The sequence below is a fragment of the Microcaecilia unicolor genome, chromosome 1 (assembly GCF_901765095.1).
Source record: "Microcaecilia unicolor chromosome 1, aMicUni1.1, whole genome shotgun sequence".
Classification (NCBI taxonomy): Eukaryota; Metazoa; Chordata; class Amphibia; order Gymnophiona; family Siphonopidae; genus Microcaecilia; species Microcaecilia unicolor.
The window spans coordinates 523722293-523747384 of record NC_044031.1 but is presented as its reverse complement, the minus strand read 5'-3'; the positions used below and the strand labels follow the sequence as shown (position 1 = coordinate 523747384).

The window sequence follows — 25092 nt, the reverse complement described above, 5'->3', positions numbered from 1 at the left end:
CAATTGCGCCACAAAAAGGGGCAAGGCACCAGAGAAAAAGAAAGGGAAAGCGCGAAGACAAGGCCTAAAAACGGTCCAGTGATGCGGAAAAAGAAATAAAATATAAAAGTGGGAAAAAGAGCTAAAACAATAAGGGAAGGAAAAGGAGTCACCCGAACAGGGAAAACAAAAAAAGGGCAGCGTGAAAAACATGCTGAAAGGCTGTGAAGAGCAGCAGAAGAAAAAAAAAAAAAAAAACAGACCACTTTTCACCGGGTAGAAAAAGAACTGCAGTAACCACGCTCTCGTGGCAGGTGGGAAGTACTCACGCATGTGCAGTGGAGTGCGTCTTGAGCTCCACAAAACTCTTAATAGCTTGTCATAAGCTCCAGACTGGGCAATGTGGGATTGCGTTATCCCACAAGTGAGAGTAAATAGGCCACTTGTCCTTGGAGAAAGGCCAAATCGGAAAGCTAAAGAGCAGCAAAAATCACCTGGTCTGGATGGTATACGCCCCAAAGTAGTCAAAGTACTCAAAAATAAAACTGCAGACCCATTATTAGCTATCTATAACCTATCATTAAAATTGGCTATGCTATCTCAAGATTGGAAAGTAGACATGTACATTTTTTTTCTTCTTTTAAAACAGGGTTCTAAGAATGATCCAGGAGAATACCCATCAGTCTGACAACAGTGCCAGACAGAATGATTGAGACTATTATAAAGAACATATAGACAAGCATTGTTTACTGGGACAGAGTCAACACAGATACAACTAAGAAGTCTTGCCTCAATCTGCTACAATTTTTTGAAGACATGAACCAACATGTGGATAAAGATGAGCCAGGTAACACAGGGGTCAATACGAAAAGCGATTTAACTGGCCAGAAACAGCTCCTGGCTAGTTAAATGCTTATGTGGGACTATCCACTAATAATCAGCGGCACTTAACTGGTTATTTTGTGGGCAGTCTGGGGGCAGAGTTGGCATTTATGCACTTAAGTGCCAATATTCAGCACTTAACCGTCTAAGTTATGCAGGCGTATCGGACCGCTAAAAAGCTAGACTTATCTTTATATGGTGTCGTTTAGGCGGTTAAATGCTGAATATAGCATATAACCCCGTAAGAACTAGCCAGCTGCATAAACTCAGATATCCAATGCAGTGGCATAGCCATGGGGGGCCTGGGTCCCCCAAGGTTTTCTGGTTTGGCTGGCGGGGAATCCCCAAGCCCCGACAGAAGCAGCTTTCCTATGGCGATATTTGCCACCGCACTGCCTGCCCTGCTTTCCCCCTCCCTGTGCACATGCTCGTTTTTAGTGAAATTGAGCACAAGACCCGGGGCAGAAAAGCAGGCCAGGCAGCGCAGCGGCAAATATCGCTGCAGGAAAGATTCTGCTGACAGGGCTTGATGACCCCCACTAGCCCAGGTATGTGGGGTTAATGCGGGGGTCAAGAGCGGCGAGGAGGGGGGCAAAATGTGTCGTCGTCTCTACTTTGGGTTCATGCCCCTCCCTTAATAGAGGTCTGGCTATGCCTCTGATCCAACACTGGTGCCAGTCATGGCTTGACTTTAAATGGATAACGCCTGTGGCAGCTAACAAAACACTCACAGATAGAAAATGAATGCAAATATGTAAACCACTTTAACTGTAACAGAAAGGTGGTATATCAAATCCCATCTCCTTTCCCTAGGGCTGGCTGAATATCTACCCCAAAGAGTGGGTTTTCAGAAAACTTTTGGCAAAGCTCTTCAAGACAGACTCCTGAGGAAATTAAAAGGCCATCAGACAGGAGGCAATGTCCTGCTGTGGACTAGGAATTAGTTAAGAGAGAAAACAGAGTACAGTCTCAAAAGAGGAAGATGAACAATGGGCGTACCACAGTGATCTGTACTGGGTCCGGTGCTTTTTAACATACCGTATTAATAAATGATCTGGAAATGGGAATGATGAGTGATGAAAATTTGCAGATGATACTATATTATTCCATGTTGTTAAATCACAGACGGACTGTGAAAAATTTCAGGAAGACCTTAGCAGCCTGGAAGATTAGACCTCCGAGATTGCAGATGAAATGTGGAAAAGTATAAAGTGTCACCACACAGAAAAAGGGAAAGGATTTGATATACCACCTTTCTGTGGTTACAATCAAAGCGGTTTATATATATTACATGCAGGTACTTTTTCTATCTGTGGGGATCTGGGCATTTTAAACAAATTGGAGAAAATATTTTTTCACACAATGCATAGTTAAACTCTTGAACACAATGCCAAAGAATGTGAAAAGCAGTTAATAAGATAGCTATGTTTAAAAAAAAATGTACACAAATTCCTGGAGGTAAAGCCCATAGATTGTTAAGACGTCTGACCTAGGGAAAAGCCAATGCTAATTTTTGGGATTCTGCCAGTCACTTGTGACTGGTTTGACTGCTGTTAGAAACAGGATACTGGGCTAGATTGACCTTTGGTCTGACCTAGTACGGCAAACTCTTATGTTCTTATGTACTAGAATCACGAGTCTGCTTGTAGACCTGAGGCAGCTGTCCGAATCTAAATGGATTCTACTATTACAAACCAGAAGATGTTGATTCAGGATAAGATTGTGATTGCTAAGTATTTGGAAAATATGGAAGACTAGTAAAAAAGGTCCGTTTCTGACACAAATGAAACGGACGCTAGCAAGGTTTTCCTCGGAGTGTGTATGTTTGAGAGAGTGTGTGTGAGAGTGACTGTGTGAGAGAGAGAGAGAGAGTGAATGTGCGAGTGTGTGTGACAAGAGAGAGTGAGACTGGGTGCGAGTGTGTCTGACAGAGAGAGAGAGAGAGAGAAAGAGAGAGAGAGAGAGAGAGTGTGTGTGTGTGTGTGTGTGAGCATGAGAGTGTGTGCCAGGGCCCCCCCCCCTCCCAGTTCCAGGGTCCCCCCTCCATCCTGCCCTCCGAGTTCCAGGGTTGTCCCCCCTCCCTCCAGGGTTGTTGTCCCCCTCCTTCCCTCTGAGTTCCAGGGTCATCCCCTCCCTCCCTCCGAGTTCCAGGGTCGTCCCATCCTGCCTCCCTCTAAGTTTCAGGGTCCCCTCCCTACCCTGCATTATGCTCTCTCCTCTGCATTCATCCATATGCAGGCAACGTCCTCTGTGCCCTGCCCCCTCCATCCATCCATGTGCAGCATCTCTCCCCTGCCCCCTCCACCTCCCTCTGAGTTCCAGGCCCCCCATCCCTCCCTCCCATTTTCAGGGTCCCCCCTCCCTCTGTCCCTCCCTCCCAGTTCCAGGGTCCCATGGAACTGGAAGAGAGGGGGGCGGAGAACGTTGGAGGAGTGACATCAGCAGGTGGTTACAATCCCAGTGACACACATTGGGGGAGAACGTTGGAGGAGTGACATCAGCAGGTGGTTACAATCCCAGTGACACACATTGGGGGAGAACGTTGGAGGAGTGATGTCAGCAGGTGGTTACAATCCCAGTGAGACACATTGGAATTTTAGAGGAGCAAATTATTATATTAGATCATTCTAAGTATCTGAATGTTTTTTTCCCCCTCAGTTTCCCACAACTCTACCACTGGAACTGTTTTAAGAAATGCTTGCCTGATATCAGGATACCAGAAACAGCTATACTTTTTAAAAATAATGTCCCTTATTTTTCTTGTGGCTGGAGCAACACCCAGGAAGAGGAGAATGGAGGAGCCAGAAATGGGAATTTGATGACTTTTCTGGAACAGTCTGGGGAGGACGTGTCATATGATTACCTCAGCTACTCTCTCCTGGTTACTTTAGTGTTTCAATAAGACAAAGATTCAGTTATGAGACTGTACTTTCAGGATTGTAAAGCACTTTTCATGGGAAGGCATATTTGGGTATATCAGGTTGTTTCCAGGAAAACCCAGAAGTAGAGGAAGAAGTTTCTCTTCATGTGAGAGGAGCTGCATGCACTAGGGGAGAAGTTTTTGCTGCATTATCCATACAAACATGTGAACAGATGGTATGATGATATGTATGTTATTTTTTAAATCTTCTCAATTAAAACGTTTCCTCTGATTAAAGAGTGTGGGTTCTGTTCAGATCATCAGTGGGTAGAAAGGGATGATAGATACACTGAAATGATTCTGGCCTTTTTATTGTTTCCTTTATTTTTATCCAATTTTTAAAATATATTACAACTAGAGCAATTATTTGTACAGAAAATCAGCCATCATTAGGATAATAAACCAAAATATCAGGAAAATAATATAAATAAGGAAATACAATCAGACTGATAGTCAAACCAGTCCACTATAAAGGGTGGAAGGCAAGAGAAATCGAAACAGGAAAAATGGGATATCCTAATCACAAGAAGAATATTCCCCCTTACAAGAGAGCAATCTAATCACACTTGAAGTTCCTCTATCCTGGCCAGCAGAGCCTGACACAATTTTATCACTTAAGAAAAAACGTCAGTTGAGATGGGTCAGAAAGATGGACATATCTTTTTTGACCCATCTCAACTGACTTTTTTCGTAAGTGATATTTTACTATACACTTACAAGGAAGCCAGGAAAAACAACCCTCCCAGGGTCAAAACCCTGGGACACATAAAAAAACAAACCTGTCACTTTCGTTTGTGTAGCTTTAGCAACATTCAGAAAAATTTGGACTTTCAAAGTACAAATAGTAGACAAACGATACTTGAAATATCATACTCCGAAGTCAAAGTTACCAATAGTAGAAGGTATAGCTGCCCCTTCTTGAGAAGATTCAAAGAAAGAAGTCTGAAGTCAGTGTTACCAAGAGAAGAAGGTATAGCTGCCCCTTCATTAGAAGATTCAAGGAAAGCTGTTAAATCCAAATTGGGATCCAAATCCAAATTGGGTGGACCCGGGCCCACCCGTGGCTATGCCCCACCCAGCAGCAGTGTTCCCGCAAGTAGCTTTCCACTTGTGATAGTCACAGCTCGCAGCGATTCCCACATGCTGCCTGCCGCTCAACAATCTCCTTGCAGCTGCTAAGCACTAACCCGGAAGCCTCTCCTCTGCCACAACTTCCGGTTTCTGCCCAGTCAAGATGCGGCAGAGGAGAGGCTTCCGGCTTAGTGGCTGCAAGGAGGTCGTTGAGCGGCAGGCAGTGTGTGGAAATCGCTGGCGCTGCTGGTGACCAGGAGAAGAGAAGGGGACGAAAGATCCTACACAGGGGTGAGGGAAGATGGGGGGAAAGATGCTGCATGGAAGGAGGGATGATGGGGAAAAGATGTTGCACAGGGGAGGGAACACGGGGACAGATGTTGCACGGGGGTGAGAGAAGATGGAAGGAAAGATGCTGTATGGGGGAGGGAAGATGCTGCACGGGGAGGGATGAAGGAAAGATGCTACATGCTGGGGGGGAGAAGATGCTGCATGGGGAAGAAGGGAGAGATGCAGCAAAGGGGTGGAGGGGTGAGGAAGGGAGAAGTCTTGGCTGCATATAAGGTGGAGGGGAGGGAGACATGCTGCATAGAGAGGGGATAGGTGGCGAGATGGGGAGAAATGTTGGGCATAGGGGTGAAGGCAAGGGAGAAAGCGAATGCTACATACCTGTAGAAGGTATTCTCCGAGGACAGCAGGCTGATTGTTCTCACTGATGGGGTGACGTCCACGGCAGCCCCCCCAATCGGAAACTTCACTAGCAAAGTCCTTTGCTAGCCCGCGCGCACCGCGCATGCGCGGCCGTCTTCCCGCCCGAAACCGGCTCGAGCCGGCCAGTCCAGTATGTAGCAAGACAATACACTTCAAGGGAAGACACAACTCCAAAGGGGAGGCGGGCGGGTTTGTGAGAACAATCAGCCTGCTGTCCTCGGAGAATACCTTCTACAGGTATGTAGCATTCGCTTTCTCCGAGGACAAGCAGGCTGCTTGTTCTCACTGATGGGGTATCCCTAGCCCCCAGGCTCACTCAAAACAATAACATTGGTCAATTGGGCCTCGCAACGGCGAGGACATAACTGAGATTGACCTAAAAAATTTACCAACTAACTGAGAGTGTAGCCTGGAACAGAACAAACAGGGCCCTCGGGGGGTGGAGTTGGATCCTAAAGCCCAAACAGGTTCTGAAGAACTGACTGCCCGAACCGACTGTCGCGTCGGGTATCCTGCTGCAGGCAGTAATGAGATGTGAATGTGTGGACAGATGACCACGTCGCAGCTTTGCAAATTTCTTCAATGGAGGCTGACTTCAAGTGGGCTACCGACGCAGCCATGGCTCTAACATTATGAGCCGTGACATGACCCTCAAGAGCCAGCCCCGCCTGGGCGTAAGTGAAGGAAATGCAATCTGCTAGCCAATTGGATATGGTGCGTTTCCCTACAGCCACTCCCCTCCTATTGGGGTCAAAAGAAACAAACAATTGGGCGGACTGTCTGGTGGGCTGTGTCCGCTCCAGGTAGAAGGCCAATGCTCTCTTGCAGTCCAATGTGTGCAGCTGACGTTCAGCAGGGCAGGAATGAGGACGGGGAAAGAATGTTGGCAAGACAATTGACTGGTTCAGATGGAACTCCGACACAACCTTTGGCAGAAACTTAGGGTGAGTGCGGAGGACTACTCTGTTGTGATGAAATTTGGTGTAAGGGGCCTGGGCTACCAGGGCCTGAAGCTCACTGACTCTACGAGCCGAAGTAACTGCCACCAAGAAAATGACCTTCCAGGTCAAGTACTTCGGATGGCAGGAATTCAGTGGCTCAAAAGGAGGTTTCATCAGCTGGGTGAGAACGACATTGAGATCCCATGACACTGTAGGAGGCTTGACAGGGGGCTTTGACAAAAGCAAACCTCTCATGAAGCGAACAACTAAAGGCTGTCCTGAGATCGGCTTACCTTCCACTTGGTAATGGTATGCACTGATTGCACTAAGGTGAACCCTTACGGAGTTGGTCTTGAGACCAGACTCAGACAAGTGCAGAAGGTATTCAAGCAGGGTCTGTGTAGGACAAGAGCGAGGATCTAGGGCCTTGCTGTCACACCAGACGGCAAACCTCCTCCAATGAAAGAAGTAACTTCTCTTAGTGGAGTCTTTCCTGGAAGCAAGCAAGATGCGGGAGACACCCTCTGGCAGACCCAAAGAGGCAAAGTCTACGCCCTCAACATCCAGGCCGTGAGAGCCAGGGACTGGAGGTTGGGATGCAGAAGAGCCCCTTCGTCCTGCGTGATGAGGGTCGGAAAACACTCCAATCTCCACGGTTCTTCGGAGGATAACTCCAGAAGAAGAGGGAACCAGATCTGACGCGGCCAAAAGGGAGCAATCAGAATCATGGTGCCTCGGTCTTGCTTGAGTTTCAACAAAGTCTTCCCCACCAGAGGTATGGGAGGATAAGCATACAGCAGACCTTCCCCCCAATCCAGGAGGAAGGCATCCGACGCCAGTCTGCCGTGGGCCTGAAGCCTGGAACAGAACTGAGGGACCTTGTGGTTCACTTGAGATGCGAAGAGATCCACCAGGGGGGTGCCCCACGCCTGGAAGATCTGTCGCACCACACGGGAATTGAGCGACCACTCGTGAGGTTGCATAATCCTGCTCAACCTGTCGGCCAGACTGTTGTTTACGCCTGCCAGATATGTGGCTTGGAGCACCATGCCCTGACGGCGAGCCCAGAGCCACATGCTGACGGCTTCCTGACACAGGGGGCGAGATCCGGTGCCCCCCTGCTTGTTGACATAGTACATGGCAACCTGATTGTCTGTCTGAATTTGGATAATTTGGTGGGACAGCCGATCTCTGAAAGCCTTCAGAGCGTTCCAGATCGCTCGCAACTCCAGAAGATTGATCTGTAGATCGCGTTCTTGGAGGGACCAACTTCCTTGGGTGTGAAGCCCATCGACATGAGCTCCCCATCCCAGGAGAGACGCATCCGTGGTCAGCACTTTTTGTGGCTGAGGAATTTGGAAGGGACGTCCCAGAGTCAAATTGGAACAAATCGTCCACCAAAACAGGGATTCGAGAAAACTCGTGGACAGGTGGATCACGTCCTCTAGACCCCCAGCGGCCTGATACCACTGGGAGGCTAGGGTCCATTGAGCAGATCTCATGTGAAGGCGGGCCATGGGAGTCACATGAACTGTGGAGGCCATGTGGCCCAGCAATCTCAACATCTGCCGAGCTGTGATCTGCTGGGACGCTCGCACCCGCGAGACGAGGGACAACAAGTTGTTGGCTCTCGTCTCTGGGAGATAGGCGCGAGCCGTCCGAGAATCCAGCAGGGCTCCGATGAATTCGAGTTTCTGCACTGGGAGAAGATGGGACTTTGGGTAATTTACCACAAACCCCAGTAGCTCCAGGAGGCGAATAGTCATCTGCATGGACTGCAGGGCTCCTGCCTCGGATGTGTTCTTCACCAGCCAATCGTCGAGATATGGGAACACGTGCACCCCCAGCCTGCGAAGCGCCGCTGCTACCACAGCTAGGCACTTTGTGAACACCCTGGGTGCAGAGGCGAGCCCAAAGGGTAGCACACAGTACTGGAAGTGGCGTGTGCCCAGCTGAAATCGCAGATACTGTCTGTGAGCTGGCAGTATCGGGATGTGTGTATAGGCATCCTTCAAGTCCAGAGAGCATAGCCAATCGTTTTGCTGAATCATGGGGAGAAGGGTGCCCAGGGAAAGCATCCTGAACTTTTCTTTTACGAGATACTTGTTCAGGGCCCTTAGGTCTAGGATGGGACGCATCCCCCGTTTTCTTTTCCACAAGGAAGTACCTGGAATAGAATCCCAGCCCTTCTTGCCCGGATGGCACGGGCTCGACCGCATTGGCGCTGAGAAGGGCGGAGAGTTCCTCTGCAAGTACCTGCTTGTGCTGGAAGCTGTAAGACTGAGCTCCCGGTGGACAATTTGGAGGTTTTGAGGCCAAATTGAGGGTGTATCCTTGCCGGACTATTTGGAGAACCCACAGATCGGAGGTTATGAGAGGCCACCTTTGGTGAAAAGCTTTCAACCTCCCCCCGACTGGCAGGTCGCCCGGCACTGACACTTGGATGTCGGCTATGCTCTGCTGGAGCCAGTCAAAAGTTCGCCCCTTGCTTTTGCTGGGGAGCCGCGGGGCCTTGCTGAGGCGCACGCTGCTGACGAGAGCGAGCGCGCTGGGGCTTAGCCTGGGCCGCAGGCTGTCGGGAAGGAGGATTGTACCTACGCTTGCCAGAAGTATAGGGAACAGTCTTCCTTCCCCCGAAAAATAGTCTACCTGTAGAGGTAGAAGCTGAAGGCTGCCGGCGGGCGAATTTGTCGAATGCGGTGTCCCGCTGGTGGAGAGACTCTACCACCTGTTCGACTTTTTCGCCAAAAATGTTATCCGCACGGCAAGGCGAGTCCGCAATCCGCTGCTGGATTCTATTCTCCAGGTCGGCGGCACGCAGCCATGAGAGCCTGCGCATCACCACACCTTGAGCAGCGGCCCTGGACGCAACATCAAAAGTGTCATAAACTCCTCTGGCCAGGAATTTTCTGCACGCCTTCAGCTGCCTGACCACCTCCTGAAAAGGCTTGGCTTGCTCAGGGGGAAGAGCATCAACCAAGCCCGCCAACTGCCGCACATTGTTCCGCATGTGCATGCTCGTGTAGAGCTGGTAAGACTGGATCTTGGACACGAGCATAGAGGAATGGTAGGCCTTCCTCCCAAAGGAGTCTAAGGTTCTAGAGTCTTTGCCCGGGGGCGCCGAAGCATGCTCTCTAGAACTCTTAGCCTTCTTTAGGGCCAGATCCACAACTCCAGAGTCGTGAGGCAACTGGGTGCGCATCAGCTCTGGGTCCCCATGGATCCGGTACTGGGACTCGATCTTCTTGGGGATGTGGGGATTAGTTAGAGGTTTCGTCCAGTTCGCAAGCAATGTCTTTTTTAGGACATGATGCAAGGGAACAGTGGACGCTTCCTTAGGTGGAGAAGGATAGTCCAGGAGCTCAAACATTTCAGCCCTGGGCTCGTCCTCCACAACCACCGGGAAGGGGATGGCCGTAGACATCTCCCGGACAAAGGAAGCAAAAGACAGACTCTCAGGAGGAGAAAGCTGTCTTTCAGGAGAGGGAGTGGGATCAGAAGGAAGACCCTCAGACTCCTCGTCAGAGAAATATCTGGGATCTTCTTCTTCTTCCCACGAGGCCTCACCCTCGGTGTCAGACACAAGTTCACGGACCTGCGTCTGCAACCGGGCCCGGCTCGACTCCGTGGAGCCACGTCCACGATGGGGGCGTCGAGAGGTAGACTCCCTCGCCCGCATCGGCGAAGCTCCCTCCGCCGACGTAGTCGGGGAGCCCTCCTGGGAGGTGGCCGCAGTCGGCACCGCACGCGGTACCGACGTCGGGGACCTCACCCCGGGCGATGGGCCAGCCGGCGCCACGCTCGACGGTACCGGAGGCGCAAGCACCGCCGGTACCGGAGGGGTAGGGCGCAACAGCTCCCCCAGAATCTCTGGGAGAACGGCCCGGAGGCTCTCGTTCAGAGCGGCTGCAGAGAAAGGCATGGAGGCCGATGCAGGCGTCGACGTCAGAACCTGTTCCGGGCGTGGAGGCTGTTCCGGGCTGTCCAGAGCGGAGCGCATCGACACCTCCTGAACAGAGGGTGAGCGGTCCTCTCGGTGCCGATGCCTGCTGGGTGCCGACTCCCTCGGCGACCCAGAGCTCTCGGTGCCGACGCGGGGAGGGGACCGGTGTCGATGCTTCTTCGACTTCTTCCGAAGCATGTCACCGGAGCTCCCCGGCACCGACGAGGAGGACGTCGAATCCACCCGTCGCTTCCTCGGGGCCGAGACCGAAGAGGGTCGATCTCGGGGGGGCTGTACCGCAGGAGCCCTCAGGGTAGGAGGAGACCCACCCGAGGGCTCACCGCCACCAGCAGGGGAATGGACAGCCCTCACCTGCACTCCACCCGATGCACCACCGTCCGACGACATCAGCAGACAAGGTCCTGGTACCACCGACGTCGATGCAGCTATCCGATGTCTCGGCGCCGATGCAGAGGCCCGATGCCTCGATGCGCTCGATGCAAGGGCGGCCGAGGAAGATGGTCTGGACGCTGACGACGTCGATGCACTCGAAGATCCCGGTGCCGATGCCGACGAAGAGCCCGAGAACAACACGTTCCACTGGGCTAGTCTCGCTACCTGAGTCCGCCTTTGAAGCAGGGAACACAGACTGCAGTTCTGAGGGCGGTGCTCGGCCCCCAGACACTGAAGACACGACGAGTGTCGATCAGTGAGCGAGATAACCCGGGCGCACTGGGTGCACTTCTTGAAGCCGCTGGAAGGCTTCGATGTCATGGGCGGAAAAATCACGCCGGCGAAATCAAAAGCCGAAATGGCGAAAATTGAAGCACCAAAATTTAGAGGGAGAAAAAATCTCGACCGAGGCCAAAAAGAGGCCTACCCCGACGACGAAAGAAAACTTACCGGGGCAAAAAGCTGGAAGTACGGGGAGGATTGACACGAAACCCGGTGGAGGGTTTCCGGAGCACTTCCCGACTTTAGAAAAAGCTTTTCCGAAGAAAAAACACGCTCAAAAAACAATTTGGACGCGCGAGGTCAACTTTCCGGGGCCCGACACGGCGAAACACGACCGTACCGAGTGCGGACAAAAGAAGACTGGCCGGCTCGAGCCGGTTTCGGGCGGGAAGACGGCCGCGCATGCGCGGTGCGCGCGGGCGCGCGAGGGCTAGCAAAGGACTTTGCTAGTGAAGTTTCCGATTGGAGGGGCTGCCGTGGACGTCACCCCATCAGTGAGAACAAGCAGCCTGCTTGTCCTCGGAGAAATGTTAATAAGGTGGAAGGGAGGTTGAAATGTTGGACATGATAGTAGAGGGGAGGAAGGGAGAGATGTTGCACCCAGAACACGAGAGAGAGATGGTGGACAGTGGGAATGAGAGGGGGAAATGGACATGGGGGTGGATGAGAGGGAGGGAAAGGTACACAGTAGGTGGTGAGGGGAGAAAGGTGTCGGGTTACTACTTTCGCCCGCCTGTAGTTTTCAACCCCTCCTCCTACCGCAGTCTCACTGCTTCTCATCCTTTGAAGTTCACTCCATCCGTCTATTCTACCCGCTGCCACTCAGAGTTGCAGTCATTTACCGCCCCCCTGATAGGTCCCTCCCCTCCTTCCTTACCGACTTCGATGCATGGCTCTCCGTTTTTCTTGAACCCTCATCTCCGTCCCTCATTCTTGGAGACTAACATACACGTTGATGACCCAACCAACTCTTACGCTTCTCAGTTCCTCACTCTGACATCCTCCTTCAACCTCCAGCTGTGTTCCACCACCCCTACTCACCAAACTGGCCATTGTCTTGACCTCGTCCTCTCCTCTACCTGCTCACCCTCCAACTTCTGCGCCTCAGCTCTTCCTCTCTCAGACCATCACCTGATCACCTTCACACTTCATCACCCTCCCCCTCAGTCCCGCCCTACATTAACCACTACTTTCAGGAATCTCCAGGCCGTCGACCCTCCCACCTTATCCTCTAGTATCTCTAATCTCCTCCCCTCCATCATGTCCTCCGAGTCTGTCGACAGGGCTGTCTCCGCTTTCAATGCCACTCTCTCATCTGCTCTGGACACCCTTGCACCATCCATCGCCCTGGCTGACCCCTTGTTTCCGATACCTTCGCTCCTGCGCCCGATCTACTGAACGTCTCTGGTGGAAATCTCACACCCATACCGATTTCATTCATTACAAATTCATGCTATCCTCCTTCCAATCCTCTCTATTTCTTGCCAAACAGAACTATTACACCCAATTAACTAATTCCCTCAGCTCCAACCCTCGTCGTCTCTTCTCCACCCTTAACTCCCTCCTCAAAGTGCCCTCCGCTCCCACCCCCTTCACTCTCTCCTCAATCACTGGCTGACTACTTCCGCGATAAGGTACAGAAGATCAACCTCGAATTCACTACCAAACCACCACCTCCTCCTCTCCCTTTAATCCACTCCCTCAACCAACCAACCCAGCCTCCTTCTCCTCTTTTCCTAATATCACTGAAGAAGAAACTGCCCACCTTCTTTCCTCCTCGAAATGCACCACCTGTTCCTCTGACCCCATCCCCACCAACTTACTTAACACCATCTCTCCTACTGTCACCCCCTCCATCTGTCATATCCTCAACCTCTCTCTCTCCACTGCAACTGTCCCTGACACCTTCAAGCATGCTGTAGTTACACCACTCCTTAAAAAAACATCACTAGACCCTGTGTCCCTCCAACTACCGCCCCCATCTCCCTCCTACCCTTCCTCTCCAAGATACTTGAACACGCCGTTCACAGCCGCTGCCTTGATTTTCTCTCCTCTCATGCCATCCTCGATCCGCTTCAATCCGGTTTTCGCCCTCTACACTCGACAGAAACGGCACTCACTAAAGTCTGTAATGACCTGTTCCTTGCCAAATCCAAAGGTCACTACTCCATCCTCATCCTCCTTGACCTATCCGCCGCTTTTGACACTGTCAATCATAATTTACTTCTTGACGCACTGTCCTCATTTGGGTTCCAGGGCTCTGTCCTCTCCTGGTTCTCCTCTTATCTCTCCCACCGTACCTTCAGAGTACATTCTCATGGATCTTCCTCCACCCCCATCCCGCTCTCTGTTGGAGTTCCTCAGGGATCTGTCCTTGGACCCCTTCTTTCTTCAATCTACACCTCTTCCCTGGGCTCGCTGATCTTATCTCATGGCTTCCAATATCATCTCTATGCTGACGACACCCAGCTTTATCTCTCCACACCAGACATCACTGCGGAAACCCAGGCCAAAGTATCGGCCTGCTTATCCGACATTGCTGACTGGATGTCCAACCACCACCTGAAACTGAACATGGCCAAGACAGAGCTCATTGTCTTTCCACCTAAACCCACTTCTCCTCTCCCTCCACTCTCTATCTCAGTCGATGGCACCCTCATCCTCCCCGTCTCATCTGCCCACAACCTCGGAGTCATCTTCGACTCCTCCCTCTCCTTCTCTGTGCATATCCAGCAGATAGCCAAGACCTGTCGCTTCTTTCTCTATAACATCAGCAAAATTCGCCCCTTCCTCTCTGAGCACACCACCCAAACTTTCGTCCACTCTCTCATTAGCTCTCGCCTTGATTACTGCAACCTGCTCCTCGCTGGTCTCCCACTTAGCCATCTATCCCCCCTTCAATCCATTCAGAAGTCTGCTGCACGTCTTATCTTCCACCTGGACCGATATGCTCATATCACCCCTCTCCTCAAGTCACTTCACTGGCTTCCGATCAGGTACCGCATACAGTTCAAGCTTCTCCTACTAACCTACAAATGCACTCAATCTGCAGCCCCTAATTACCTCTCTACCCTTATCTCCCCTTACGCTCCTACCCGAAACCTCCGCTCACAGGACAAATCCCTCCTCTCTGTACCTTTCTCCACCACCGCCAATTCCAGGCTCCGCCCTTTCTGCCTCACCTCTCCCTATGCTTGGAATAAACTTCCTGAGTCCATACGCCAAGCTCCCTCCCTGTCCATCTTCAAATCCTTACTCAAAGCCCACCTCTTCAATGTCGCCTTCGGCACCTACCCATTATACCTCTATTCAGGAAATCTAGACTGCCCCAATTTGTTTGACTGCACATTTTTGTTCATTAGATTGTAAGCTCCTTGAGCAGGGACTGTCCTTCTTTGTTAAACTGTACAGCGATGCGTAACCCTTGTAGTGCTTTAGAAGTGTTAAGTAGTAGTAGTAGTAGAAAGAGGGAAAATTCTGGACTATGGGGGAGAGGGCAGGAAATGTCAGGCTACCAGGGTGGGGTAGGGTGGGGAGGAGAAGAAGAGGGTCAGATGCTGGTTAGAAGGGTGGAGGAAGACGATGGGAATGGTGGAAACCTGTGGGAGAGGCCAAGAGGGAGAGGAGGAGGTGGGAAGGAAATGATTGATTGAGAGAGAGTGATTACAGAGGGTAGAAATATGGTGATGAAAGAGAAAGTAGGGCTGGGGAGGAGTAAAATGGAGAATGGGAAAGCTAGTGGGTGAAAGAAGATGGAAATTTGATATGTAGTTGAAAAGTAAAAAATGAGGAGAAGAAGGGTGAGAGAGAGGCAGAAAAGAGCTAAAAAGGAATGATCAATATGTCAGAGGCAGGAATAGTGAGGGAACAGACAGAAGGAGAGGAGAAAAGACAAATGGACTGCAGCCGCTTGAAGAAGAATTAGCAGACAGAGAGGAAAGCAGAAAAGAGAAACAAGAACCAGCAAGATGGAAAAATAAAATATCCAGACAACAAAGGTAGAAACAAAGCATTTTATTTTGAATGTTTTAAATGGAATATGTTAGCTTTTGGAAATGTGCATAGTAAATGTCTTTGTATTGTGTTCTGTAGAAAAGGAAATGCAACTCTGGTTTATGTCTCCAGTGTTGCAGTAATGTTATTTTTAACTTCTTGGGGTTCCCTTTCAATTTTTGTCTAAATATTTTTATTTCTGATCCCTTGTTCTGTATTTGGTGAGGGTCTGTTGGTGTCATAGCAATAGCAGGTGGGAAATTGGAGGAGAGGCAGAGAGGTGAGGGAATTGGGGAGGGGAGCCCTCCTTTATTTTCTGTCCTGGGCCCAAGCAGGTCTAACACCAGTCCTGACCCTTGCTGTATAGCTGGTGAGGCTCCCCAAGCATCCCCAGCTAAGGACCTCCTCCAAAGGTGGCCAGAACTCCCTTCTATCAAGCTCTGCAGTTGGCAACAGCATTCTTGAGCCATCGACAACTAAGCATGTGTGGGGTGCCGGCATCAGTGGCTTAGGGTCATTGCTGCTGCCTGCCAAGCTTGGTAAGAGGGAGTTCTGGCCACCTTCAGAGAGTCTTCAGCTGACAGAGCTTGGGGATCCTCATTAGCTAAAGTATTTTAATTTTGAGGTGGGGGTAGGGCGGGGCAGAGAAAATTTTGTGTCCACCCACTTTGGGCTCAGGCCCACCCAAAACTGGCTGTCTGGCTATGCCACTGAATGCAAACTGTCTTGAGATATCAGGGAGAAGGCCTCAATCTCCACCGCACTCTCTTTTTTCTTAAAAGCAGGATGATAGAAAATCCTACAGATTGGTGCTAATGATTGAGAAGGCATTTGCAAAACTTCTAACATATACTGCTTAAACATTTCCTCAGTCAATATCCGAGGGATCTTAAGCAAGTTTATCAAACATAAGTTTCTTCTACGCACTATATTTTCCAAGTTATCCAACTTTAAATAAGCAGGTGTCATGCTCTTAACTACGAAGTAGTAAGAGCAGAAGTAGATTTAGATTCAGTGACTAATGTTTGAACAGTACCTTGTACCAAAGAGAGCTGAGATTCCTGTATGCCAAACCTATGTTCCAGAGCACTTAACCTAGCATGATCTGAGGATTGTTGGGCTGTGAAAGATTGTCCAAGAACCACAATAGTGTTCCAAGTTTCCTCAGAAGGTCTTGCCAGCGAAAACAACAGAAATGAACTGAACCTGGCTCTAACCACACCAGGAAGAGGCTCAGACCCCACTTTTGTTGGAGCTGATACAGATGATATCTCACCACTGACTGAAGAGCTTCCTGGATCCACCACATCACTGCGTTCTAACCCGGCTGTTCTCACACAGGAGACTGAGCTGCTGGGAGGCACAGGCGAGGTTCCCTCGACGGCCTGTTCTCGTAGACCAGCTGGAGCAGAACTTGGTACCTCGGGGGACAGCGAACTAAAGCTATCCAGGAACAAAGAGGCAGTCGCTCCGGTCTCTAAAACTCACAGCAGATCCCCAGAAGGTGTTGAAGCCATGAAACCCTCCAAGGAACTTTGAATCAAATGAGTAGACACTACTGAAGTCGCAGGAAAAACCTTCCAACGGCGTTTTCTAGGCATCTTTCAGGTAATGCAGGAGGAGCAGTTAAATGTCTTTCCTCTAAAGCACCATCTTTGATTTATTTTTTTCCTTTTATATTCTCCATGGTTTTGAGTCCTGGTTCTCTCATTTTGGGCTCCTTTTACAAAGCTGCACTAGCAATTCCAGCGTGGTAAATGGGACAAAACCCATAGCAACTGAATGGGCTACACTGCATTTGCTGCACCAGAATCGCTAGCGTGGATTTGAAAAAGGAGCCCTTTGTGAATTACTGGAGATGGGGGAGCCATTTTCATTGTGCAAATTCCTTTGATTTTTCTGTTTGACTTTCTTATCCTCCTATACTGTGTCAATGACCTCTTGATTTTAAATGTTTACACAAACAAAAACAAAATAAAACAAAACCGATCATTGCCAACACAGTGGTTTGGTCTTGTAGGATACTGCAAAAAAAAAAAAAAAAAAGGTGTATACCACACTAGATAAATAGTCCTTTAAAAACAAATTTATTGTAGAATAAGCCAACATGGCCATGTTTTGCCCTCAGGCTGTATCATCAAAACCTACCACATACTGAGAACACACAGAAAACAACCCAGTCAAGTAGCAAAACAAAACCTCACTTATTATAATTAAGTAGTTTGATTTGATTTGAAAGGCAGTTTAGCAAGAATCTAATAAACTAAAGTGGTGTACAGTCTAAAATCAGAAAGAAAAGGAACTCAAAGGACAGTAAAGAAAAACAAAACAGAAGAAATACGCAGGGAAGCAGAGAGAGAGAAAAAAAAAAGAAGGGCATGTTGGGCTACTCCTCAAGGCCCAGCCCAATGAAGTCAGGAAATGCTAAGACAAATAAATGAGTCTTTAACGTTGCTTTAAATTTGTGGAAGGAACGCGCTGGGCAGAGGTCAGGAAGAAAAGTTCCATTAAAAAAAGGAGCAATATGAAAAAATAAAAAAAGCAGAATGAAGATGGGAGCAGTGAACATGGGGGTAGAGAAAGACCATTAACACCATATGTTGACTGAGGACAATGTGAATGCCAGTAGGGAAAAATCAAAGATAAAACATAAGCTGGGAGACTGGTATGAAGAACTCTGAGTAAAAACAAAAATTTTATACTGTAAGCGGAAAGGGATGGGAAACCAGTGGTGCTGGGTCAGAAGGGGTGTTACAGTCATAACAAGATGTATGCGCAAGACAGCAGATGGCAGTATGTTGAACCAAGTGTAGTATTTTCAGAATAGATAAAGGAAGGCCAACATGGATAACATTACAGTAATCAAATTTGGACAGAACCAGAGCATGTAAAAGGGTGGCACAGGCCTCATCATCCAGAAAATGTGTCAAGGAGCGAATATAATGAAGTAAAAGATGTAATGATAAAATAAATAAATTATACTTAGGGTTACTTTAACCATGCTGCTGGCACTAACATTTAAAAAGGAGATAGAGCACTCACCATATGTTAAAAGCAAAAATAAAAAAAAACAAAAACAACAATTTAACATGTGATTAGTGCAAAGTCCATGCAATAAATCCACAGAGCACACAGTTATGCATGGCCATGTTAAACACCTGGGCTGAGGGGATCACGTGACGCAATGAGCTGAACAGACGTGTTCTGCTGCAGCTCGAGAGCCCTCACTCCTAAATCTATATAAACTACTGCAAAGCATAAATCCGGAGACCGAAATCGGGCGAAGTATATCTGTATGGACAAATATCTTAAACAATCTCCCCCTGGAATGGCGCTGCGAACGGGGAAAAAAGAAAAAGACAAGATTAAAGCGCCCACTCTGGAAATCAAGATGGCGGAGGACCCGCTTTCAGTAGGCCAGACCTTTTCGGCATCGCAACTCGAACAGCTAACTATGGCGGTGGCAAAGGCTTGGCAACCCAAATGGGACGCACTAGATCAAAAGCTGGACGTTTTTCACACAAAATTGGAAGGCTTAGAAACCCGAACGGAAGACCTTGAGACCAGGGCATCTGCCCCGGAAGATGATTCCCGCGGCTATGGCATAGATCTACGTGATATTAAACAACAACTTCAAGAACATGCGGACAAATTAGAAGATCTTGAGAACCGTTCCCGCAGAAACAACGTGCGGATTGTGGGTCTATCAGAAAACATACCAGATAAAAATTTGGTGGAGTGGCTTACCGGATGGCTATCTAAAGAACTGGCGTTATCGGACTCCTTTGGGCCCCTGATCATCGAAACAGCACATAGGGTGGGCCGCAGCAGGGAACCCCAGGGAAGACCACGAGTGATTATAGCAAAGCTGTTAAACTATCGGCACAAAATGGAAGTACTGCAAGGATTTAAGATCCACAGGGGAGAGTTAAAGCATGAAGGACGACAAATCCTGATGTTCCAGGACTATTCAATTGGAGTTCAGGAGCGGAGACGTAAATTTCATTCTCTGTGTTCCACGTTAGCCCAAAAACAAATCCGCTTTGTTCTCCAATACCCAGCAACTTTGAAAGTACAAGTCCAAGGACAATGGCGGTCATTCAACACACCAGATGAAGCAAAAGTTGGTCTCTGTGATCAGGACGCCTTGGAAGGAGACTAGAGTTCATGGTAACCTTACTGACCATAAGACTATAAATCTATACTTGTAGTGGTGAGCAGATAATGTTAAAAGTTACTGTTTTATTGGAGTTGAGGGCTCGTGGCACTTCAGGTGATCTCTTGCCAGCTCCGGGCTTGGACCTAGGAGCATGGCTATAGGGCTGGATGTGAGGAAGGGGACTAAGGGAGGTTGGGATACAGGGGTTAAAAACATGAAAGGAATAGCAGGACACCAGTGGGGTAGGAACATACTTAGGCCGGGTAGACTGGGGGATTTGTTTGAACTAAAGGGATTACTAGTGGTATGTTCTGGGAGCGAGATCTTGGAGCTGGGGGGCACTCATAGTAAACTGGGAATGAGGAGACTTTGGTCACTGAAAACAGAAGCCCTGAGAGATGTTCACTAGGATAATATCTTGGAATGTTGGGGGTATTGGCTCCCCAATTAAGAGATCTAAGATACTCTCAGCATTAAAGAGGCATAAAGCTGATATTGCTTGCCTACAAGAAACACGCCTTACTGACCTAGAACATTCTAAACTGCAAAAGTATTGGGTTGGTGAGGTATTTGCGGCATCATCCCAGAGCCGCAAAGGAGGGGTGGCGGTGTTGTTCAGGAAAGGACTTCCATATAAAGCAACTGTGCTAGATAAAGGAGCCAAAGGAGATTACATATTGTTAAATATATGGCTGCCAGGCAGGGAACTGCTACTTTTGGTTCTTTATGGACCTAATAACCATGATGCATCTTTCCTCCCAAGTCTAGCAGGGAAATGCTTGCAAAATAGAAACGGAAATATGATTGTAGTGGGAGATTTTAATGCGGTGATTGACCCCCGGCAGGATTGCTCAAATATAAAAGAGTCACAATATAGGGGAATAAGGGCTAGAGAGTTTCAGTCATTCAACAAGATCCTTGACCTGGTAGACCCTTGGAGAATACATCACCCAGGAGAGAAAGATTACATGCACAGGTCGAGAGCCCATGGTACATTTGCTCGGATAGACTATATTTTGCTGACTCGCTCTTTATTTCACCTTGTAGAAAAAACATCTATAGGCCCAGAGGAAGTGGCGGACCACGCGTTGGTGTGGATGGATCTTAATATTAACACGAAGGCTAGGGGGAGCAGGGGGTGGAGATTCCCAGCACACCTATACCAAGATCCGCACCTGCGAGTACACGTCCGGAAAAGCTGGGAACAATACATGACGCATAATAACTGGCATGCTACTTACCAGCCTGAACTGTTTTGGACCGCCTCTAAAGCAGTTATAAGGGGGGCTATTATAGCTTATTGTAGCGTTAAAAATAAAAAGAGAACAGCAGCCATCCTGAGATTAGAACGCCAATTGCAAAAAGCAAAAAGAATTCATCTGCACCACCCGACAGCAGTAACTCTAGAAAACCTAAAAGTTGCTCAGGTGGCGTTGAATAGTCTCCTACACGAAAAGGAAATGAAGTCAGCTCTCTTTTATAAATATAAACTACAGAGGCATGGTAACCGGGCAGGTAGAATGTTGGGGCGCCTAATTAAAATTACGGGAGCCCCAAGGACGGTTACCACGCTGACAGATGTTAAAGGGAATTTACTAACTGATAGTCAAAAGATTGGGCAGGCATTCACAAAATATTTTTCAACATTATATCAAAAGAACCCATCTCCCCCCGAATCGGAAATACGAGAGTATCTATCCCAGGTGGGGCTACCGAGGGTAACAGAAGCACAGCTAGAGAATTTGAACAAACCCTTAACAATGACAGAGCTACAGCACGTGATTAAAACGTTGAAGTTGTGGTCTGCTCCTGGACCAGATGGATTTTCTGGAGAATACTATAAATTGTTGACAGGGGAGGCCCTGGCTTCTTTGCTGGAATATTACCGGGAGGTGGTGGAAAAGAGGGAATTCCCGAGATATGCCAATTCAGTGCTCATAACCTTAATTCCAAAGCCCGGAAAACCTTTAGATAAGGTAGAATCTTATCGGCCGATATCACTACTAAATGTTGACACGAAGATCCTGGCAAAGATAATGGCTGAACGGTTGGCGGAATGCCTCCCATCACTAATAGGTTCAGAGCAGGTTGGGTTTGTGAAAGGCCGCCAATTGGGCCACAATATTAGAAAGACCTTGATGGCCATGGCTGCTAGCCAACAGACTGGGGCACCCACCCTAATACTGAGCTTGGATGCTGAAAAGGCTTTTGATCAGGTTGGGTGGGTGTTTATGTTTCAGACTTTGGCGGCCATGGGCATAGAGGGGTGGTTTAGTCGGGCGGCTCAAACACTATATGATCAACCCAGGGCAGCTGTGCTAATAAATGGTGCCAGAGAACCGGAGTTTCAGATACATCGTGGTACAAGGCAGGGATGCCCCTTGTCTCCCCTATTATTTTTGCTGTCTCTGGAACCCTTGTTGCGAAAGGTCTCCTCGGCTCCAGATCTCCAGGGGGTTAGTCTGGCAGGACAGGATGTTAGAATTTTAGCTTATGCAGATGATTTATTAGTAATTTTGAGAGCCTTCTAAAACTCTAAATATTCTGCTAAAGATAACTGTGCGGTACGGGAAGTACTCTGGCTTTAGATTAAATTTGCACAAATCCATGGCTCTTCCGGTGACCCCGGAGGTGCGGACAACATGGTCAGGAAACTTTCCTTTCCAATGGACACAAACTTTCTTGAAATACTTGGGAGTACATATTACTATGGACCTGTCAAAGCTTTATGAACATAATGTGCAGCGGTTGCTGCAAGACAGTAACAAACAACTGGAGTCCTGGGGGCCCCTCCCACTTTCTCTCCTGGGAAGAATTGCCCTATACAATATGGTCATAGCCCCCAGGTGGTTATACACCTTTCAATCTCTCCCATTGTATTTAAAGAGGAAGGATGAGCGGAAACTGATTAAAATGGTGCAAACTTTCTTGTGGAAGAAAAAAAGGCCTCGTCTTCCTTATTCTACATTATGTGTCCCAGTGGAGTATGGCGGCTTGGGCTTGTTAAATATAAAACACATGACAGTGGCTACTGGAATGCGCCATATTAATGATTGGTTCCGGGGAACTCAGGATTACACTGATACATCAATAGAATTGTGCTTATACCCGGAAATACATTTTAGCAGCTACCTACACGCAGCCGGGCCCCCTATACCATACATATTAAAAAGAACAGGAATAATGGGCTCGGCGAAAGCTGTATGGAAATGGATTTGTAAATTGCATAACTTTTCTGCAAAAACTACTCCGTTCCTATCAATCTGTGGGAATCCAGCTTTCCCTCCCGGGACCTTATACCCAGCATTTCAACGTTGGAAGCGAAAAGGAATGGTGTACTTATTATAAGCTGTCACTCTCGAGGGACGGATAAAGCTTTTCTGGGAGCTCCAAGGGGAGTATGGACTATCCCCCTCAGATGAATTCCATTACTGTCAGCTCAGGCATTATATACAATCCTTATCTTGGGAAGATTTGGCTGAAGATGTCCAAGAAGAATTGGCCTTGGCGTATTCTTTAACGGCACAACAACGGGTGCCACTTAAATTTCACCACAGACACATCAGAGATACTGCTCAGGAGTTGGACTATGTTAAATTACTGTCCCAGTGGAAGCAAGACATATCGATAGATCTTACACTGCCTCAGTTTACAGCACACGTATTAACTTTGAGGAAACAGTCAGTTATGATTTCACATTGGGAGATGCAGTACAAAGTGGCGCTTCGGCTATATATCTCACCGAGAAGAGCCTTTCACATAGGACTTTCGTCATGGGGAGAATGCCCCAAGTGTGGAGAACCTGGGGCCACCCTGGGACACATGCTTTGGAAATGTAGAGGAATAGTACGATACTAGAAACAGATAATACAATACGTCTCTGACATTTGGCAGACCAGGTGGAAGTATAATTCGGGATTGTTGTTAGGCCATCCAATATTTGTCCACCCCATACCATCTGGATTTACAGCATTTGTACAAAAGACAATCATAGTAACTATGCAAGTGATTTTATCGGAGTGGATATCACATCACTATCCATCTTACGCTCAGTGGCGGATTCGTATGATAACGCTCATGCGAACTGAACGAATGGGAGTGATAGACTTTAAATCCAAAACTGGACGGACCTTCCAGAATACCTGGAGCCCGCTCTTAAATACCCTGACCCCGGCTGCCAGGAGCAAATTGTTGAATTTTTAGTGGTGTCTTGTTCTATGTATGATAACAAAGAGTGGGGAGGGGAAGGTTGTGGGGGTAGGGGGGAATTATGGGGACAGGAAGGGAGGGAGGGAGGGGGTGTTAGTAAAGGAGAATTATGTTAAAATTTGTTGACTTACGTTGATGACCTCTGTACATGAAGAAAGCAGCAATTTGATATGATGATATGTTACAATTTTTTATATTGGTATATGTACAGGTTATTGATCTTTAATAAAAATGATTATTAAAAAAAAAAAAAAACACCTGGGCTGAAAGAAGGGAGGCCCTCGCTATTGGCTAGACATGTAACAAAGCAACAGTATGTTAAGACAAAATGGCAGCTAACCACAGTGGTGCTACCTAAACACACCTCCCCATCAGATCCCTAACCCCACCCCAGAACATAAACCCTGAGCCCTCCCAAATTCAAAAACCCCAGCCTTGAAAAAAACTCTGGCAACCCCTCCCCCCAAGACTTATCCATGGGTCTACACTGGTAGAGCAGTGGTCCTGGGGCGGCAGGGTTCTCCCTCCAAAATGGTCATCCTTCCACAGGAGGAGATATACTCCATGAAGAAATGACCCCTAGCAGTAGTACTGTGAAGACTACCACTAGGAGTCATCACTGCCATTCTGGATTAAGGTCCAAATAGCAGCGGAGGAGGATTGCTGCCACTTGGAACTACTACCACACCAATGTAGATGCCCCTTGTAAGCCTTGCAAGGGTGGGGCTAGGGCACTTAGGGAATGGGGCTGTTGGGTCAGGGCTACATGAAGGTGGCACTATTTTTGGATTAGGGGGTTGGGGATCTAATCAGGGTGAGTGCCGCCACACTTCCAGTGACAGCATGTTGTGCTACCAGTCTACCAGTAGCAAGCCTTCATTTAATGCCTCCTCTTAAAGTGGTGGTAAGTTCAGCTGCAATAATTAACAGACCGTGATAGCTAGTGCAGAGTACCAAACCATGTGCTAGATGTAACAGCCATCTATACCTTCGCCTGCCCATGAAATACCCACTCCCACATATTAGACAGCTAACATGGAATTTTACTAAGTGCTACTATTTTTAACATGGTAGACAGTAGCGTGGGCTACTGTTTACCGCATGGTAAAAGCTACGTTAGCAGCTTAATGCAGCTTAGTAAAAGAGCCCCTTAGTGAGAAATTATAAACATATTTGAGTTCTGAAGGATTTCACTACCTTTCTAGCTGTTTTGGAAATATACAATAAATTGTTAACTGCTGAGGATCCCATTGTTAGTGCTGATTACATCTACAGAAAAATGTAAATTTTCTGAAATTATCACTGGGTGTGCATTTAATCACCTTTAGATTGTGTCATTCTAGCTGTAGACAACAATACTAGGGTTAAATCATTTTTACACTATAGCTATGTTAATGATTATATACTAGCAAATTAATGTTTTACTTATACAATACACTTTAAATTATTTGTAAAATACATTATAGTGCATTTTAGTACGAATTTGAAATGTATGATGGAAATTCATTTTCTCTGTATGTAAACTCTGGAATTCATTGTCAGAGAATGT

General features: G+C 48.1%; 1 protein-coding gene across 2 annotated transcripts in view; it reads right to left on the bottom strand.

The window, feature by feature from the left end:
- Positions 1–25092, bottom strand: part of ZC2HC1A (zinc finger C2HC-type containing 1A) — a 245098-nt gene that overhangs the window by 89615 nt on the left and 130391 nt on the right. The window lies entirely within an intron of this gene.